Source organism: Falco peregrinus, chromosome 8, assembly GCF_023634155.1.
Source record: "Falco peregrinus isolate bFalPer1 chromosome 8, bFalPer1.pri, whole genome shotgun sequence".
Lineage (NCBI taxonomy): Eukaryota > Metazoa > Chordata > Aves > Falconiformes > Falconidae > Falco > Falco peregrinus.
In genome coordinates this window covers 39,952,831-39,974,422 of record NC_073728.1, presented here as the reverse complement: position 1 = coordinate 39,974,422, position 21,592 = coordinate 39,952,831, and the positions used below count along the sequence as shown (strand labels likewise).

Below are 21,592 nucleotides of genomic sequence, written 5' to 3'. Positions count from 1 at the left end.
AGCCTGTTAATCATGAAATCTTGTAAACTGAATTTTTTTAAGGGTAAGGGGAATCTATATGATTTTCAGCAAACTGCCTTTGTTTCAGATGCACTGGTTCACATGTCAGCAAGCCAATGTGTCATGCCTGGTTACATGTGTCTTGTTGTGTTAAAATTATGTTCCTGACATACCCAGGCTCAATGCCCCATCTCCGCTATGTGTCAGGCTGCCTGTTTTAAGAGCATTAGCTTTTAATTCCCTTATTTTTTGCATTGCATGAATTTGCCAACTGGAGAGTCAGACTGATGCCCTCTTCTGTCACTGGTCCCAGTAGACACAACCCAGCAAGGCTCTTGCACCCACCAGGACTCCAAACATGCTTAAATCATATGTGGCAGTAGTCCAAGCACAAAGGAGAGGCTGTACAATAAACAGCTGTATCAGCTGAGCACGACAGTACAGCTCGATTCATATTGCTGTCCCAGAGCCCTTCCTGAAAGCCCTGCTCCTCACAGGAGAAATCATGAATGCTTACGTTTGTCACCTGGGCAAAATACGCTGTCACGTTAAACGTTCACCACCAGCTTTCTGACGAAAGGCTTTGTGGGCTGCTGGCTCCCTTTGAGGGGTACATTCATGTGACTGTGTCATGGATGTTTCAGCTATAGGGCATCGTTTCCAGCGGGCGTAGAGGCAGCTAGCAGGCAGGCAGTGCACAAAGCTTCATGTTTAACTAGAAAACCTAGACAAATTAAGCAAACGTGGGCTTTGATCCCACTGAAAGCAATCTAGGTAGGATTATTGTTCTGCAACACAGTTCTTGTCCAGCTGTTAGAAACTCTGATACACACCAGTCTCCAGTATTAACATTTGCTTCTGTTAAATTCGGTTAAATTAAATCAAAATATTTTGCCTCTCCCTTCCTCTGAAATACTGCATTATAATCAGCCCAGCACACAGGACTGACTTTGAGACAGCTAGAAATCACCAGTGAACAGAAGTTTCCTTCCAAGGACACTTTGAATTTCTTCTCCTTCTTACATACCAGTGTTGAAATAACAAAACTCCCATCACAAAGCTTAAGACTTAAATATATCTCGTAGAAAAAATTATAACTTTTTATTACAGAAGTGAAACAGATAAAAACTGTAATATATTTTTATGGGGCTACAACGGTAATACAACAGGTATTAAATATTTTGTGCATTAAATTATTTTTTTTCTAGTTTCTTTTTAAACCAGGGCACAAGGTAGAGGCCCACAGTACAATGCTTCATGGTAGCAGTGGGAATAACTCCCATAAACACTCATCCTTTACCATACACATGTCCTGTCCATACACTTAACAGCCAAAAACTGAAAGTCTCTTTGAGTAAGGTAGTCCAGAGAGCAGCCACTTGAAAAAGTCTACAGCTCTGTTTTTCTATAATAGTCATTGACATTACTGATCTCCTCAAGTGAAAAACACACATCCTATCACTTAATATCATATCATATCCAGCTGTACCGCCAGAAGCAGAAGCAGCAATTTATTAACTTTTTGAATTCCTGTACAAGAACTACATCTCCTCTGGGAAAAGGACCCTAGACCTCAGAAATTTACATTATAAATCATTTATAGAAGCACAAAAGTAAAGTAAACATGTTCATTAAGTGAAGACTTTTGTATAGCTGACTTTGCACATACCTCCCATGTTCAGGTCTTGAGGTAACATACTTCAAAGCTGACAGAAACCGATTTTATAAAAGCAAGAAGCCACAAAGCAATAATCAAGCTATCAAGCGTAATTACATCCCATAACATTTCTCCAACAGCAGCTGATGTACGCTGTCTTGTCTCATGCACTCATAAAAAGCAATAGATATTACTTGTTGGTGCAAAATTTTAACGGCAAAAGCCCTGACCTTGGAAGCTAATGTAAGTACCAACACGTGTATGACAGGTGATCATAAAGGTACCTGAGCAGTTCAATATGAATAAGTCTGAAAATTTCACCCAGTGACAAGAGTCAGACTGGCCTAATATATGCTTGATATTTCATATGTAAGTATAACATTTCCTTATTACAAGGCTTCATATGGCTGCAAAGTAGCCCGCTACCCCCATTTTCAGCTGTGTTTCAAATAGCTGGGCAGCTTATGACCCAGACATGGTGAGACCCCAAGATAACATGGGGTTCGAGTTTGGGACTTTTTGAACTGCACCAGAAGTTTTCTGGAGAAAATTTGAAAGGCAAATTTGTGAGTCTGAAGCTAAACTTGTTTTTTTAATGAAATTGACTGGTTTACATCTTGCAGCATTCCAAAAAATTAAAAATAATAAACATCTCAGACTTGCTGCCTCTCTAGCTAGACAGGTTTCCCACAGCTGAATCCTTTGATGATACTCTTTGGACTTTCTATTTTAAGAAGTCATCCCTTTCTGCTTCTCTCTGGAGGCAAACTCTTTTGCTCTCCTGCCAATCTTCCTCTTGACCTTTCTGTCCTGTGTACTCGGCCCTTCCGTCTCTTTTCCAAAGTCCTCTCTCTCTCTCCTTCCACACTGCTAGGTCCTCTTCATTTCCAGGGCCAATGATTCCCCCTCAGTTGCCAGAAAACCTCTTCTTCCACCATAGTTGCCAAGCTATTTAATCTTCTAGCCCTTCTCCACTTTTGCCAGACGATCTCTCCAACTTCCAGAGAAAGTGTATTGCCAAGACCACCCCATGTATTTGCACCAGTATAACAGCCAGTATTGATACAACTGGATGTATTAACTGCAGGAACCACATGTAGCAGTAAAAATCTATGTTGTTATGACATCAAAGTTATATGTAAACACTGACCTTAATTGCACATCAAGAGGAAATTACTTTTCAAATGCTATAGGTAATAATTTAAACTCAATTATTTTGCTTTGGAAATTAGAGATTATGTTAAAGAACACAAAGATATACTGGAGACCACCTTTCTTGTGTGGAGAAGAGAGGTCTGCTTAGTAAACATCTCTTGGCCATGAACACCATAAAAATAGCAATATGGTTAGATCAACTGCTTTGTACAAGTTTTGCATGAGCTGCCTCCTGTTCGTTGCGATAGCTGCAAGACCGTACCCAACCGCCTCTCTCTCTTCAGCACACTAGTTGGCATAGTTCTTACCAAAACTATAATTCCCATTAAAGATTATTTATCAGACCCCTCCACCCCACTCACCAGACCAAGAACTGTCCGTGTCTAGGGACTAAGACAGGGTGTTCTTTTTAGCCTTGGACAAAGACCTTCTCTATATGTGTATTATCCTCCCCAGCTACAGCAGTATATCTCTACCCACTCCAGCCAGATTAATATTTAAACATGGTGACACTGTCATTCAAAAGCTTCAGGCTTGATTACCATAGTTCTCATAGTCACAGTAGGAAACCACTAACTTAAAAGAATTACAAATCTTTCAGAGTCCAGCAAACCAGAAGCAGAGGTGGCCTCCAAGCCCACCATCCTTCAGCCTTCCTCCCATTAAATATCAAGCTAGATGCTTCGTTTCATTTTGAGTATTCAAAACCCTCCAAGGGACAGACCAGCTCTGTGGGCTCCGTCACCCAGCATGAACACACTTGCAGTTGAGAATTGCCTTCAAATAGGAACATAACCAAGCAGCAAACTCATGGAGACAGATTAAGTGGTTCAGGCAACAAAAAGAGACTCACTCCTAAAAATATAGCAATTATTAGAATACCAGCATTTCTAAAAGCCGCTAATAAATCTTGCTTTATTGACCTACAGCAGCTTCACAAAAATAACACCATAAAATACACAACTCCACAAACTCCTCTTCATAGGTTGGGGTAAAAAGGATAAATGCCTCCTTTACAAAATTCTGAAACCAAAAAGAAGAATGCTGCAAAAATACCTACACTCATACACAAATGAATTGATTAAAACAGTTCTGAAGGCAGCCAAAATGTTTTAAAATACTCTGCTTGCCTGGTGTAAACTCTCCTCAATGTGAGGATGTCATTTCCTCAGCTTGGAACATTCCAGCCTTTATCAACCTAGACCTGTAAAGTCTTAGAAGCTTATTATGCTTTTGACGGCCTTCAAGCTCTCTCTGTACCAGTTTTTACCTGGCAAAGGTATCCATCCTAATCTTCATGTTCACATTTTGTGCAGTAACGTAGAACAGATTTCAATTTAGGGAACAAAACACCCTCCAGCTGAAGAAAATTCTCGCATTACAGTATGTTAAGAAGTATCTACTTCAATTGTGGTCAATTGTCATGAAGAAGGAAGGGGAACTAAAAAAAAGTATATTCCCATGTGAAAACCTTTCTCATTTAGGGAAAAAAAGAAAAAGACAAAAATACAAACAAACCCCCAACTTCCCTCCTTCCTGCGCTTGACATTTTATGCAAAGTAGGTGAATCTGGAACAAGAGATCATTTAAGAAATACTCATTACGCTATTTATGTACATAAATGTGGTTGTGTAAAAGTATAACAGGAATGCATTCACAATTGGTTTAAGTAATTTTCTCTTGGCAAACCACCATAAAAAACAGGGGCGTCATGGCGCCACCAGAATCCTAAATTGTGGTGGAGAATCATCAGCACACATGGCATTAATCTCTGTCTCCTTGCAGGAGACACCCTTGCCTGCATTACTGGCCTGTCTCTTAAATCTAAGACGTTGTAACTTGAGTTTAAAATGACACCATAAATAAGATATACTCTCCCTCCCCAACAAAAAAATTACCCACTTTATTAAAAAGACACATATCTCAGGCAGTTTACTCCTGTTGAGAGTTCTTCATCACCACAGCACACCAAAAGCGTAGTACTAACGGGTTAATAGTACATCATGTAATGTTCATTATTCGTACTGGACATGATTCAGACTACTGAGAGACTTTTTAAATATATACATATAATTAGTTAACCCATTGGTACTACATTCTTATCACTTTGGATTGATCACAAGACTGTAGGGATCTCATTAGACCATACCAGTTTATTTTCCCTAGCGACTGAGAACTCTTAGCTGTCTTTTAATATCTTACTATTAATCGCTTAGTAAGTTTTTAAATCTTCTTTTTCCTTCTTCCAAATTTAGGCAGAGTTTTGTTAACATAGCAATTTAAAATATCACCATTCTCTTTGCAAATTTCTCTGTGACTTGTAAACATTTTTAAAATGTTCTACCAGATGAAATTCATGTCTTTTAAAGGAAACTGTGTCTCTATTTTGGTGGAAAAAAAAATAAAAGACTGATAGTTTGGGAACACCCACTCAAGATAAAATAAGGATCCTGGAAGATTTCCTGTGGGGGTTAATGGAGGCCAGGCCAATGGTAACTGACCTTGAAGTCCCCAGATGAAGCTTCGTGTTTGTCCTCAGATTATTTATGTATTTTTTTAAAGGATTCTTCAGCATGCAAAGCTAAGTTTGTCAACCCTGATATGGTGAGAGTCCAAAAAATGTCACTTTTAAGTGCCACCTTTATATGCGCCTACAAAAAAAAAGGGAACTCAATATGGAAATATTTTTAGTTCATTTTCTTGTAGTCTACTTAGTGCAACATTGCCAAAAACATGCTAACATAATTCAGAGATAGTACAGCAGCATAGCATTAGCATATTGAATAATTAGCAGATATAGGTATTTTAAATGAAACTTACCCACAATGACACATGTTTAATTCAGATTATGAGCCATAGTGTGCTTTTCCCCAACAAGTTATATGACTGTAATACTGTCTTAAAAAGCTATTATTTTAGGTACCTCGGAAAAAGGAGAAGAAAAAAAAAAAAGTGTTAAAGATCCATACACAGGGTTTCTGCAAATGAATATGATGTATTCCAGAAACAACATGCGTTCACACAGACACTCAATAAGAAAGGGACTGTTTACTCAGTTTATAGCTTGAAAACCACTAGGGACTGTGTTCCAGTATGGGAAATTTTAGTACAGTGCATTGTTAATACAAAATAAAAAGCAAGCCTGGGAAGTTAGGATTATATTTTTTTGAAAATGCTTGTTTGGACCATTAAAAAAAATATTGCCTTCTAATGTCAAAGTACGAACAAATACTTTTTCAGATGAATAAAATCTGTAATCAGTTAGATAAGAGCAATATGCCTTTTTTTGGCATTTAATCAAACAATGAAATCACATACACATTTCCTGACACAAAAGACAAATGATGTAATAATCTGAAGGAGTTTCTCTATCTCCTTGGAACTTTGCATACTTGACTTGTTTTCCATATTTTGTGACTTTAAATGGTGGGAAAATTATATTAAAATGCTTGTAGCAGTTCCTCTAAACTAGCATCCTTTTTGTTTTATTGTATTTAATATAAAAGCAGCAATTATTTGATTTCAAAGTTATGAAAATATGTACCTTATGAGAAAACAAGCAATTTAAGCTTTAATTGGTGTCATTTTTCACAGAACTGGCAAGATTCTTGCATCCCTGGCATGTTGTTTTCTATAAAACTGCAGAGCTGCTTTCAATGAATGTTTTACGAATGTATAAGTTGTTACATGAAGGTATGTGAGTGGATGCCTGGAAATATAAGATTTCTGGGGGGATTTATTCACAAAAGATGCATTTCATTTCATTGTGTATATACTGTAATTTTTCCTTAATATTCCTAATGTGCTTTGCTTCCCATTAAGCATTTCTTCCATTCTTGTATGGGAAGAAATGGGAGGTATGCAAGAGGGATATTTTGCACAGGAGAAATAGAAATAAAGATGGGGGAAACAATGGAAAAAAACTACTTTGAAAAAATTATTTTGTGTATGTTTTTTGTGTAAAATTAGACACCCCAACCAGTTGGTTTTGGGTTGGGTTTAGGGGGTTGGGTTTTTTCTCCTTACTGAAAGCCTCAACCCCTAATTTAACTTTCTTCCATGAAGCTTATAATATATGCATGCCCTTATCTGTTAGGGGCATCTGTGTAGAAGCATACTTTTCTTTTCTAGTTTATTTAAAATGGTACCCACAAAACATGAACTAGAGAGGCCTCTGACACTAGTTTCTGTAAAGATGTCGCACAAGAGATAACCCTAGTTAAAGAGCTAGGCCTGTGTGTACAGCTATCCAACCCCACGCCAACCATGGAAAGACCTATATGACTGCAAATAACAAGATACCCAACAAAGCGTTGCTTTGTGGCCCTGCCTCAAGAAGAATGCTTCTACAGATTGAGATGTGACCACAACCTGATGTGCAGCCATAACTTTTGTGAGCATCAGGGTCTTAGGAAGGATCAGAAGCCTCATGGATGCTGTGTCACTCATCTCCAGTGCCCTCTCAGAGGCTTGGGACCAAGTTATGAAGGGGCCTCACTGCTGCACAGGGTGGTAGGCACCTCCAGCAAGAGGGCATTTCACCAGTGGGTTGGTCTAGGACTTGGGGCTGTCCCAGTGTAAGAGAAAAAGCAATGTTGTGTCAAGAAAGGTGTGGAGGAACAACATCGCTGTGGATCCACCAGCCCCATGACAACAGGGAGCATTCCTACTGCTTTATGGGATGGTTTTTCCCTTCACACAGAGAGAGCCGCCACCAGTCAACAAATATACGTAACACAAGGACTTTGGTGCTTTGCTGTAGCAAGCAGACATTTAGACATGACATCATCCAAAAGGATTTCAATGAGCAGACCTTTCACCCTGCACATGGGCCAAACTGGTGAATTAATTCACTCACATACTGAGGAAATTATTTTTCAGAATAAGTACGTTCCATTAAAAGCCCACCATTGCCACTGGATATGGAGCCTGCCTGATACAATCAGCCACACATAAGGTGGTCAGTGTCTCCAAGACTGAGAGCACAGGAGACCAGAGCATTTTTTTCCTCCGTCTTAAAAATCAGGAACACCATAAGCTGAGGCATCACCAGCTACCACATCAGCACATCTCAGTCTCAACCAGAAGGGCACATTGAGGCTGAGCACATAATAAAGGGTTTGCAGCTGTTTAGTCCATAATTTCTCAGTTCTAGATTTTACAAGGTAGACACCAACGCCTTTGGCTCACAAAGGTTTCTATTCAACACGTGTTTACTGGAACCAGTAGTGGGTACCTGTGAAATACCCAAATACGGTGACAGGCTCTGCAGCGTCTCCTCTCTCTATCCACCTTCTCATACATTCCCCTCTAACATCAAAACACCTACTACTGCAACTTTCTATCTGCCTGTGACCATTCCTTCTTTACACTTCAACATTTTAATTAAAAAGCAATAAAACACTTTAATTTGAGGTTTGTACATAAAAATACAAGTAAAAATGGCCTGAACACTGGGCAAATACTATTGAAATCTGAGCTGAAAGGCAGTTAGAGTAACTTTAACCACCTGAGAAATGCAATAATCACCCTGAAATGCACAGCCTGGAGTGTTTTATTGCCATTATAAACTGCAATTTATACATTAAAATAAGGAAAACAGTCAGACCCATCCATTTATGAGCTATAATAAATATGGTTATGACATCACTGACAACCAGTCACAAACTTCCAAACACATCCAGAGCTCTAAAGCAATTTCACGATTACCTTTTAAATCTGTTTTCTATCAGCACATGTGTATTTCTTGGGTGTGCACGTAGCCACAGACCTGACTCAGCAGCATGTCTTCATGGATGCAAAGGACTCCTGCATCCTGCAAGCCCTTGGCTTGACTTTGTCTTTCATGTCTTTTGCACTCCTCCAGTCCCCACTAACCTTACTGTCCTCCACCTTCCCCATGACACTCATGTAAACAACAGAACAAAAAGATCTGATGGTTAGAGATAACTCCTAATCTTTTTTTTTAACCCTCAAAACACCACCTTAACAGAATCTGGGAGGAACACTGCTACTTGGGAAACCTTGAAAATGACCATTACAGCTCTCATAAGTCCCTCTCTTCGAGGGACATCAGTTTCTCAACTATTTACGCTGACTAGTTGCAGCCCAGAAGAGTTGCACGCAGCCTTGAATACAGCTGCTGCATCGCTTTTGCTAGTCAAACACAGCCCCAACTTTTGTTCTTTCCACTCTTGCAAGTTTCTTGGGGGAAGAGAGTTTCTAAAAAGGATGAATTGTACCTCAGGGAACAGCTTTTCTCTAAGAACAAACTAACAGGATAAGCCTATAATAGAAATATAAATCAACCTCAAAATTGGGTTTGGTTGGGGATTTTTTTTTTTTTTTTGAGAGTGTTTTTCTCTCAGAACCAGCAGCGCAAGTATTTTCTTCTACAGTGCTCGACTCCTTTCCTGATGAAACCTCTCCTGGTCCCTCTGCCTTCCAGCTGCCAATGCATTTGTCACATGCGCTGCAGCTTCATCAGGATCAAAGATCTTTGACTTCACCCTCAGACTCCAATAACCTGGAGAAGATGAGCTGTGGTAGCAGTTGCATGGGCCTGATCCAGCAGTGGCTGCCAAGCATGAGGCCCCCCTATGCGGAGGACAACAGCTGAAGACATTCAGATCAGAGGGAACTTGCTGTGCTAAAGCCCAGAGGAGCTGGGAGTCACAGGGCGAGAAGCAGCCATCAATTTGGTGCCACACTGTGCGCAAGACAGGCTGGAGCAGTGCACCGGCGTGACCTGTCTGATTCACCAGCACAAGCAAAGGCTAAATACCAAGTCAGGGAAGGAAGGAAGGAGCACATGTTGTGCTGGAGAAGACACAGCCTTTGATATGCTTAGTTAAAAACAAAGTCTGGGAAGACTTAATGGTACTGACCCTGATATTTTACATTTTATCCCTCCCACTCAAAGCATCTCATTCCCTTTCTCTTCCTATCTTCATTGCCCAGAGGTGATTGCTTTTTTTCTCCCCGTGTTTTCCTTAAGTCAGTGTAACTTTCCTGCAAAATGGATTCCTGATTTTCACTCTCCACACAAGGAAGTCATCTCACCAGGGGACTGCTCTTCAAATCCTCCACCTTCCCTTGCCAAGCATTAATCTCAGCCCTTGGTGAAAGCTTCTAGCACAAAAGTACCAACAAACTGACATTGGTCAAGCAGACAGACTTGAAAAAAAAAATAAATCACTGTGTGTACTTCGTGGCCAGCAAAAGTAGAGTAGGATAGATGGGTAGTATGTGATAGGAGAGCAGTGGTCAGATAAGATAAAGCCCTTTCACAGGCCTTTACAGAAATTTCCTCTGAAGACACACTATGGTTATTTGCATGCAAAAATAACCTTAGTAGTCAGCAAGACTCAAGATGTTTGTCTTTGCAATGCCCCTCTGGAGTAGATGAAAGGAGTACTATTTTTACTACTTTGAGAAAGCAAAAACTGAAAAACAAGGACATTCTTGAATTTTTTTTTGTGATTGCAGAAACCATGGAAAACAATGGCCACTATGACAAACACTTCTCAGGTGACTTATCCTATACTGCCTATGGAATTCTTGTTAACGCCTGAAGTGCAAGAACCAAGACTTTCACCTTGAATTGGAGGCTTAGAAGAAAAGCACAGAGCTGTATTTTAAAGTAAGCTAATGGAGGGTGAAGTCCAGATCTAACATGCTTCATGCTTACAATATATCACATTAGTCTCATTGTAACAACTAGGAAGGAAATAAAAGTAAACATAACAGATGAAGTCACACTTGAGATGAAGTCAGCTACCTACATAAAAAGAAATCTCTATGCACCAACCAGAAGTGGTAGGAAAGGTTATTTGTCCTCACCACTGGAGTATCACACCTTTCATTCAGCCGGGTTCATCCAAATACCTTAACCAAAGCTAGTGATACGACTTTTGTCTCTGTGACTTCACCTGTCCACAAATACAGGACAGTCTCCCCTCTCTTGTCAATATTTGCAATGTTACATTTACCTTGACCATCACTGGCAGATGTGCTTTTCATTCCACTAGTGTTTTGCTTTCAATTGAGGAAGACACCAGCTATGTCATCTTCACCTATGTTGGGAGGCAAAAAACACAAGAGGAAAGGGATAAGATTTCTCCTTCTTTCAGTTGCAGTAGTCTCTTGCAGCACAGAGATGTACATTTCTTGTTCTGTACCATCCAACACCGTGTTGGATCAATAATACCCCCATGAAAACCCAAGGAAGCCTTCACAGTTTGGCAGCAAGGGCAGCGGCAGGCCTAACGTTTTGTAAGGAAAATTATTTTCTTGACCACAGAGGAGACCTGGGGGAGGTCCATCAGAAAGGTCACAGTGGGACAATAGTCAGCACAGGAAGATGACTAGAAGGTGTTGACCTCTTCAAACCTCCTCATGGCACTGGCTTAACACCAGTTTTGTAAAAGCAGGCCAGGCACTAAGGAAGCTTTTTGCTTCATTTTGAATGTATGTTAATATTTGAAAGGGTCCATTCTGAATAACTCCTGTGGATTTGGTTGACATGCTTCTGTTGGGGGAAAGGAGAGAGAAGAAAGTAGTTAAAAAATAATCAGCATTGATGGTTAGTAAAAATGCGGCTGAGATTCTGAGAAAAAAGGATGAAAATTATTTCTCACTTAAGATAAAGCTTTCTCCATCCTTCATCATGTACCAAAACAGGCAAGGAGTGCATTTTTTAAATGTAAACAAGTTAATATATCTCCTTGTGTTCACAACTGAGCACAGGCAGATAGGGGACCAGGCAGGGGATGTACTGCTCTTAATCTGGCGTAACGCACGCATACATACACATGGACGCACACCTTAACCCAAGGCTTCTCAACCTCGTGTTTGTGATCTCAGAACTCCTATGAAAGAAGTCACTTAAACTGAATTTTAAGAAAATCTGTAATACAAATCCAAAATTTTGAAAGTGATGATAAAAATAGGTGTGTACATGTGCATCAAATATATATGTTCTTCCAGGAAAATAAATCCTATTTTGTAAACTGGAAATTTATTTAATTCATGGGCTTTTCAGCATCAGCACACGCAAATTTTTCACTAATACAGAATCAGAAAATAATTTCTTAACTGGAAAAAACCCAAGTCTTTAGTGTCTCTTATTAATATTTTAATAATTTAAAATCAGTTTAATGTATCCTAGATACCTAATTGTTTGCAGACTTTCACTTACACATTGCTAATGGGACAAACATCTTCCTGCCTCATTTATTTTTATTTGGGAAAAGTATTAAGTTACAACAAACGCAGTGTGTGATCTTAAATTCAGAATATTTGACCATTTTATGATAACCAACTGATAAGCAAGGATTACTCTCTCTCAAAACACTGAGACACTGTTCCCCTCAATATTTGATATGTGTTATTTGCTATTTGAACCGAGTGTTCCATCACTGTAGTGCTCTTGTTCTTTGATAAGATGGTCTAAGCTATACAAGCAGGTGGCTACTCTGACTAATTTGCTTTGGCTTTGCTTTTCTCTGAGGAATAGTGGAAATACTTCAGTTGGTGTGAATGACAGGCTATGAGAGGGTGGAAATCAAGCCAGCAGAATGACAAGGATTTAAAACATTTTCTTACAGGAGCAAGCACTGTGCATGGCTTAGTATATGAAGCAACAGGTTAATACATCTACCCTTTTTCTTAATAACTGAGGCAATAAAACAGTGAAAGCAAAATGTATGTTTAACTCTGAATTCAAGCTTCTCTTTTTGAGATCTCTAGTGAAAATGAATCTATATAACTGCAAACCAAGCCTTAACCCTGCAAAGACATATTAATATGCTTAGCTGTACCCTAGGTTGAGCAGTACCATTTTCAACAATAGGATTCATCATGGGACTACTTAGAGACATTAACACCAATTAAACAAAAGCATAAAACTCTTTGCAGGGTTGAGACCTAAATGACTTCAATTTCCATTAAAAATTATTTTCATTTCATAATCAAAGCAAATTTTTTATACTGGCATGGTATCTGATTGCCAGTTAAATACATGGAGGTAAAACTCTGTTAGTACAAGTGGCTTTCAGAAAGCCAATAAGAACAGTGAAAATATCTGTCTGGCTTTCTAAGTAAAATTTTTTTGTGAGTTTTTCTCATTTTTACTTCTTTACCATTCTTCACTATTACCATGACTTCAATACTTGCCCTAAATGTAGTCTATCACTTGTATTGGGTTTATGTCTTGTGGTCTGCAAGCACGTTTCCAAAATTATAATACCTATTTGCATGCTACTAAGATACCACTTGGAACCTGCCTCCTTGCACAGCAGTGTTTTTTCAGTCTGCTGCATGCTTCCCCAGTTTACTTGTACCTCCAAGAACCTGCCCAAAATACTCTATTCCTCCACTCTAAACCCTGGCGGGTTTGGGCCATATCCTCATGCTTCAGAGCGCCCACTTGATCTTCACAGTTAGGTAAGCTCACTGCCATCTTTACAGCATCCAATAAAGATATGCACATATTAAAACCTAGCAACCACCCAAAAACTAAACATTCTAGTGATCTTAAATCTTCTCCTAACCAAAAGTTACCTTGCGTACCATAAAATCCTAATAATTATCATCTCTACAAAGGTAGAGAGTACTGTTATCTATTGGAGCAAAGCTGGGGTCTGCTTTCCATCATGTACATTACATTTTATTATGGGCAGACTCAGAGACTGCTCTGGAGGGCTACCAGGTTTAGGCCATGACCTGAAACTGCTGAAACGCCAAGGAAAAAAAAGAAAAGAAAAAAAAAAAGAAAAAAAAAAAAAGATAAAAGGAATCATTATTACAGGCATACCATGGTATTCCTACAGAGCTTCTCAAAGGAAAAAATATCTATGGGGATATTAAGGAGTGCAGGCATTGTGCCTTTTCCGAGGTCAAAATCATGTTCCTCCCAAGTTTGAAAAGTGAATATTGGACTCACTATCAGGTTTTTGTGGTTTAAAACCCAAGAATCACTTAGCCAGTTATTTCCCCAGCACTGTCAACCACAGCAGAGAAACACATCCTAGGACTCGGGCAATTATACTACTAACATTAATGTGGGTTTGGGCTTTTTGCGTTTTTTGTTGGGTTTTGGTTGGTGGTTTCTTTTTTTTTTTTTTCTTTTCTTTTTTTTTTTTTTTTTTTTTTTTGAGAGGGGCAGGGGGCATAGCTAGTAATCCCCTTACTAAAAACATACTGCAGGGTTCAACAGTGAAAAAGTGAAAGCCCTTCTGAGATTATAATGTTTCAGATCATTAGTGTAAACGAATATATTTTTAATATTATTTTTTTCCTTAGAGTACATGCACTTTCAACTTCTCATGGGCCTTTTCCAACTACTTTTCTAAAATGTCATCAGCAAGCCAAGGCTAAAAACTTAATACGTCTGCTCCAACCCAACATAAAAGCATTATTACTTAAAGTGGCAAAATGGCTAGGAAGTCTAACCATAGCTGTGGCCGCAGATGCCACAGTGAGCTTGCGATCTGGAGCAAGGCTGGGATGCTCAGAGGAGCAGCACATCTTTAAGGGTTGGCAACATGGGCTGGAGCCTTGCTGCCATCGCAGCCCCACCACCACGGGAACGGCCAGGAGCTGAGCACGGGCTGCTTCTACACACCCTGCTTTGAATGCTATTTGTACTACTGGAGTCCTATTTTGAGTATTTGGAGTTCTATTTTGAGAGTTTTGAATACACTTTTGACTCTACTCTACATGTAATGCGGGAATATCAGGAAATATAACATCAACCAAAATACCCCTTCAAAGAGGATTTTTTTAGCCTCCTTTCTTGAAGTTTAATCAAGACGATTGCAGGACACCCCCTGCCATGCCCTTCCACAGCACACCCCGTTACTCCCACAGCACTGCCAGCTCGGGGCTCTGAGCCTTGCGGCAGCCCTCCAAATTATGAGATTTGCTAAAAAATACTACTTTTTTTTTTTTTTAATCAAAAGTAATTGAGAGAGTGGGAATGTTTGCTTGTTCTTTGTTATGAATGTGCTTCATATATTTCTTTAAATCTCTCCACATGGGGAATCCACCAGGAGAAATAAATTTTAATATTTTAAAAATGAGGAGAGCTGAAAATTTCATGCCACTGAAGCTGGAAAGAAAAGAGAAGCATCACCGTACTTACTGAAGGTGACAGCTTCAACATCTTTCTGGGAATGTCTGAAAAGAAGGAAAGCCCAGCAGGACCTTTTGACATAGGAACAGGAGGAGTGACAGGGACTGCCCATCATGTCTGAATTTTAACTGAGGCATAAACACAAGTTCGATTTCTGCGGTAATAAACGAGCACAGCACTCCTTTCCCTTTCTTCGTGCTTAGTATTTCTGTACTATTGGAGGTCTACTCTTTGGCTTCACAGCCCTACTATGGCATCAAATCCTAGTGCCTGATTTGCATTTCCAAAAGCAAATTGTTTTCCAAAAAGTGCATGTGGCAGCAAAAGACTCTAAACAACATTCTTATAGTTTCTTTACATTCTTATACACACAGTAGCACATCTCAAGCCGACTAAACTTACTGAGCCCTCCTCTATGTTTACAGCATGCTTCAAATAGTTTTCTAAGAGCCCAGAAAGTAAGCAGCAGGCATGGTTGATTTATTGCAAATTTACCCTGTTAAATCTTAGAGTTAATGGCTATATTTTATGCCATTGTTAGTCCATGTGTGATACATATATTAATAGAAAAAATTACCAAAATTAAGGTGTCAGTGTAAAAATAAAACATTCAATGACAAAAGCAAATACAGGAGTTAATTCTAAGCTGTGTCTTTTCTCTAAAAGACAAAAGAAAGGAAAAAAAAAAAAAATGTCCAAAACTTTCTTAAAGTTGTCAATAGAGTCATTCAAAACTCCTTTTTCAGCTCCTGACCAGAACAGCACATCTCTGGCTTGGTATCTCGTAACACCTTGCTAACGTTCATAGAATCATGGAATGGTTTGGGTTGGAAGGGACCTTAATGGCCCCGGGCAGGGACGCCACCCAGCCCAGGCTGCTCCCAGCCCCATCCAGCCTGGCCTGGAGCACTGCCAGGGATGGGGCACCCACAGCTGCTCTGGGCAGCCTGGCCCACCGCCTCGCCGCCCTCATGGGGAGAGGTTCTTCCTGATATCTGACCTGCATCTGCCCTCTTTCAGCTTAAAGCCATTCCCCCTTGTCTTGTCATGACATGTCCCTGTAAGAAGCCCCTCCCCAGCTTTCTTGTAGCTCTCCCTCAGGTACTGGGAGCTGCTTTAAGGCACCCCCCCCCGAAGCCTGCTTTTCTCCAGTCTGAACAGCCCCAACTCTCCCAGCCTGTCTTCACAGGAGAGGTGCTCCAGCCCTCTGACCATCTTGGCTTCCTCTGGGCTCGCTCCAAAAGGTCCATGTCCTTCTTACATCAAGGGCCCCAGAGCTGGACGCAGTGCTGCGGGGGCGGGTCTCACAAGAGCAGGGTGGCGAGGGAGAATCCTCTCCCTCGCCCTGCTGGCCCCACTGCTTTAGATCCAGCCCAGGGTATGGTTGGCTTTCTAGGATGCAAATGCACATTTCTGGGTCACATTAAGCTTCTTGTCCACCAACACCCCCAAGCCCTTCTCCTCAGGGCTGCTCTCAACCCATTCTCCACCCAGCCTGTATTTGTGCTTGGGATTGCCCCAACCCACATGCAGGACCTTGCACTTGGCCTTGTAGAACTTCATAAGGTTCGCATGGGATCACCTCTCAAGATTGTCAATGTCCTTCTGGATGACATCCCTTCCTTCCAGCGTGTCAACCACACCACACATCTTGGTGTCATCAGCAAACTTGCTCAGGGTGCTCTCAATCCCACTGGCCATGTCACCAACAAAGATTGGCAACAGCACCAGTCACAGTCCCAACCCCTGAGAAATGCCACCCATTGCTGGTCTCCCCTTGGACACTGAGCCACTGACCACAACTCTTTGAGTGTGACCATCCAGCCAATTCCTTATCCACCACCCCCAAAACCCACATCTTTCCAGTCTGGAGACAGGGGTGTTGTGCAGGACAGTGTCAAATGCTTTGCACAAGTCTAGGTAGATGCCATCAGTTGCTCTTCCCTTATCCACCAACACTATAACATTGTTGTAGAAGACCACCAAATCTGTCAGTCATGATTTGCTCTTAGTGAAGCCATGCTGGCTGTCACCAATCACCTCTCTGTTTTCTATGTGCTTTAGTTTTCTATGAGCTTTCTATTTTAGTTTTCTATTTAGCTTTCTATGAGCATAGTTTCCAGGAGGATCTGATCCATGATCTGGCCAGGCACAGAGATGAGAATAACTGGCCTGTAAGTCCTCAGTTCTTCCTTTTTTCCCTTTTTTAAAAGTGGGGGTCATGTTTCTCCTTTTCCAGTAGGTGGGAACTCCACCCGACTGCCACAGCTTCTCAAATATGATGGACAATAGCTTAGCAACTTCACCTGCCAGTGCCCTCAGAACCCATGGATGCATCTCATCAGGTCCATGGACCTGTGCACCTTCAGGTTCCTTAGATGGTCTCAGACCTGATCTCCTCCTATGCGTGGGCAGTTCTTCATTCTCTCAGTCCCTGCCTTTGCCTTCTGTGACTTGGGTGGTGTGGATGGAGCGCTGGCAGGTGAAGACCAAGGCAAAAAAGTCATTGAGTACCTCTGCCTTCTACATACCCCGGGCACCCAGGTCATCTGTTCCCTCCCAGAGAGGGCCTGCACTTTCCCTAGTCTTCCGTTAATCTCCTCTGGAGTTATTGGGAAGCCAACAAACAAACAGAAATGCCAACCTGCAAATCCTTACCTTCACCTTGGGCTGCACGCGTTGCAGCTCAGCGCTGTCACACACAGCTCGTCCCTGTGTCCCCAGCTGCTCATGTATCACAGTACCCGTGCTCCAGTGGCAGCACATTTGGTGACAACATAAGACCATACAGCAGAAACTCTGCTGTAGTACTAATCTCCAGGAACCCTGCTCTCGGTCTGAACACAGCAACCTAGAGCCCTTCATGTAACAATGAAGAAAAGCTATTTTTAAATCTATTTGTATGCTTATAAAATAAACATAAGAGGATGATCAGGCTTAGGAATGGCACGCTTCACCAAATAAACCTTCCAAATAATGGCTGTATTTTCACCAAGCAACCAGGTATTGGCTGTAGACTCAGCAGTAAGATAGAACCTTATGGAAGCCGTACTTTGTCAACTCACCTAAGAGACGGTCAACATTGATTGCTCAGAGTTGTTTTGGCAAAAGCAAGATCAAACAAGAAACAGAAAATATGTGCATACCATACACTGCTAAATGTTTCTAAAAACTTAAAAGTCTTCCTACCTATGAGTCTCAAGATATTTTTACCATTAGCAGTCCATCCAAGATTTACATAAAATACTATATATAGCTACTGTTGTTAGTGGATATACAACACTATCATTTAATAACCTCGAAATAAAATATCCTTTTTAAACTAAAATATATTTGCTGGTTTTTACATTAAGATAACCATTCCTTAGGCATGACATAAACATGATGACTGTCAAACAAAGATGAGGAGAGCAACAAATTTAATACATTTGTCAAGGAAGTTATTTTTGGAAAATAATTTTTACTGAGGGAAGGAGAAAAAAGTCCAGCTGAAGTAAACAATTTAGTTCATAATCATCAACACAGGGACTCTTTGCATAGACATTTCCTTTCATAGGTCACTACATTCATTGGATTAGAATTGGCTAGAGGATTGAAAACTGTAAATGACAAAAAACTACTGGAAGTAGTAGCCCATGAAGCAAAATACAGCCAGCTAAGACAAAAATTAACTCACATTATGGTGAACCTACTCCTACCTGTCCTATAATTCAAGATCCAGTTTGCATATATGCGTCCAACTATGATTAAGCGTAAGGTTTATTAAAGGCTTCAGCTGTTGGGAAATTATTTAGCTTGTGGAATTTCTACCCGGAAAAAAAAAAAAAAAAAAAAAAAACACAAACCAAAAAAACCCCACACCACACAACTGAAGAATGCTTGTTAGGTCAAAGTTGTTTTTTTTGTTTTCTGGGGGTTTTTAATCATTCTCTGCATAGCTTTAACACTAGATAATACAGCGTAATGCATCAATACACTACAGCAAATTTTCTCTGCATTAAATATCACTCTCATTCATACCATGATTCAATTTAAAGAATCATTCAAAGATAAATCTAAATAAATAACAAGCTAGCTTTCAGGCAAACAAATGAATTTGCATTGTTTTATATTCATCATAAATATTTCACTTAATTACTGAGGTACTATGTTCAGAAATACAAAACAACATTATAAATTTATTAGCACTGTCCCTGCTGATTTTACAGAAGTTCTGTGGAATGTAAAAGCCAAAAGTAGAAACAGGCTCAAGAGCATAACCAAAAGAGCAGAGGCTGCATTCAAATGCTAAACTGGATTGACACACTCTGGTTTGCTCTGTATATTTACCCCAGCTAAAGCTTCCTGTCTTGAATCAGGTGTTATCCTATTTATTCTCAAAACCCAAGGTCAACTAAACCCTTTTCCTTCTGTTGATTTTCAAAACCTAAACATCTGAATCAGGCTAGTTCAAGTATTATCTTGAAAACTATCATAGGAGTTATTTTTCCCCTCATTGTAAAATTGTGAAAACGTAAAAGGATGTAACAGCATTTTTCAAAAGTTTAGCGAGGTCAGCTATGTGAAGAAAAAATAAAAAGTGCTACTAAAACATAAAAGCTACAGTACATAGAATTTATCATCAAAATTATTTAAGTTCTTTTAATGGCTCTAAAGGCTCTGAAAAATATTTTTTAAATGTAAATATGTGGGTCTTTTAGAAGAAGATATCCTTCTTTCTAAACCACAGTATCACTGGTGATTTATAATTTTCAGAAAATTTTAATCCCACAGGAAACATGAGAGTTCCTCTTTATTTTTAACCTGATACTGGATCTAATATGGAATGCAGTTTTTATTATTAGCAAAAACTCTATTCTTTTTATTTGCTTATAATAAATTAAGATAAAATCTGAAACAGTGCAAGTATGAAACCATTTTAAAAACAGAATATTTCCCCCCCCTCTTTAGCTTTGAAACAACTGTAGATGTAAATAAAATTGTGGATATCACATTTCCCTAAGGATTAAGTTCTCTTACTGTTCAAATGTCATTAATTACCCTTAATGCCGTTATGAACTATTTGGAGATTATCATTATTAAACTGTTAGAATATTTCTTAATTCCTCACCAAAAAGCCACAGAATAACTAGCTGAGCCTATCCCCACCCCACCCCCCTTTTGTTGAAATAAAAACAGCCTAGAGGAATTGTGTCTGAAAAGAAAAAGTCAAGAATCAACAATAAAAAATATTTTTTTTTACTAAGCGAGCAGAAGAGAGAAGAGTTTGGGGTTTAAAACCACATGCTATTTCGTAAGTAAAGTATCTGGGTCCTGGTGCAGACAGATTCGAGCAGCTGGGTTTCTCCGAGTAACTGGGGAAGCAGCATAAATCCCTCTAACGCAAGTATCTTATCTGAAGCACGCCTGTTTTGGCAATACTGGAAAACACCTAATAAACCCCTCTCCCAAATAAAAGCATCCCCTGTTCATTGCCACAAAGAAGGCAGAGAGACCCTGTGTGTGTGTGCACACACGTGTGAGCAGCCACACCGGGTAGCACAAGCGCACCCCTGATGCGCAGTGCTTTTTTCCCCTGCTTGCATCCTGAAGCCGTGGGTTAGAGAGGTGGCTATTGTGAATAGTGACTAAATTTTAAAGCAGTTGATAGAGACTAAAAAAAAATTTACACAAGACACTTTCCCCCAAAGAAAAAAAATATTCAAAGACAGTTGTGTTGCAGAAGCCTGCAGAATGAGTGAATGGTCATGTCCTCACTGATGTCTGAAAAGTTTAATTTTAGGGTCCTAAGGATGTTTCACTGCTGTAAAAAAATATTCACCAGAACAGAATATGGATACTGTATATACTGGATTTGGTATCGATGCACTTCATACTTAAAAATTCAAAAACCCTGCATTTTTGTCATTTCTTCATGCTCCTTTTGCAAAAATACTAAACCAATGAGGATTTTAGCATAGCTGTTACTTAAATTGTGTCACTTGGCTCTTTCTCTGAATAACTGTTGGGCTGGGAGGATGAGTTTGCTCAACCACAGGAGCCACGTGTTCCTACTACAATTCAGATACTCATCTCCTCTTCCAAGATAAATCACAGTGCTTGGATTCGTATTATTTTGAAGCCTGTATTTTACTTTGTTATCATTATTTAACTTGTATTTTTCATTCAAGTACACGCCAGCACTTTTACATGTGTATGTTTAAAAACTCGTGTAATAAATTTGGCTACAGGTAAATTTAATCACAACTGTCAAATACAAAAAAAAAAAAAAAATGCTGAACTGAAACTTTTTAAATGACTACCCGGAAAGATGAGAACGGGCAAATCTAAAGTATTTACTCACTTCTGGTACTGAAAAACAAGCTACTTGCCAGCTTGAACGCACACATTGAAACACAGGCTCCCTTACCTCGTGCTTACACGTTAGGTAGGTTAGCTGCTCTGGTTTTTCCCCGAGTGTAATTTTTTTCAAGCAAAGGACTAAGGAAGCTTCTCCAAGGAGACAGGTAGAGGACCTCAGGTGGTCCTGCTTTCTTGGTTTGCATTTCTAGCTCCCCTTACCTCTGCTCTGGAGGAGTTCCCAAATCCATGTCTGGAGCACAGTGGGCCAAATTTTGTATTTTAATAGGACGGGAGATCTAGAA

General features: G+C 39.9%; 1 long non-coding RNA gene across 1 annotated transcript in view; it reads right to left on the bottom strand.

Annotated features, from left to right (window-relative positions):
* The window catches only part of LOC114013544 (uncharacterized), a 135,742-nt gene that overhangs the window by 102,857 nt on the left and 11,293 nt on the right, over positions 1–21,592 (bottom strand). The window contains exons 5-6 of the long non-coding RNA XR_008748485.1: positions 10,804–10,887; positions 5,633–5,735 (exon numbers count right to left, since the gene is read on the bottom strand). This is a non-coding gene — a long non-coding RNA (uncharacterized LOC114013544). The remainder of the gene's footprint in view (positions 1–5,632; positions 5,736–10,803; positions 10,888–21,592) is intronic.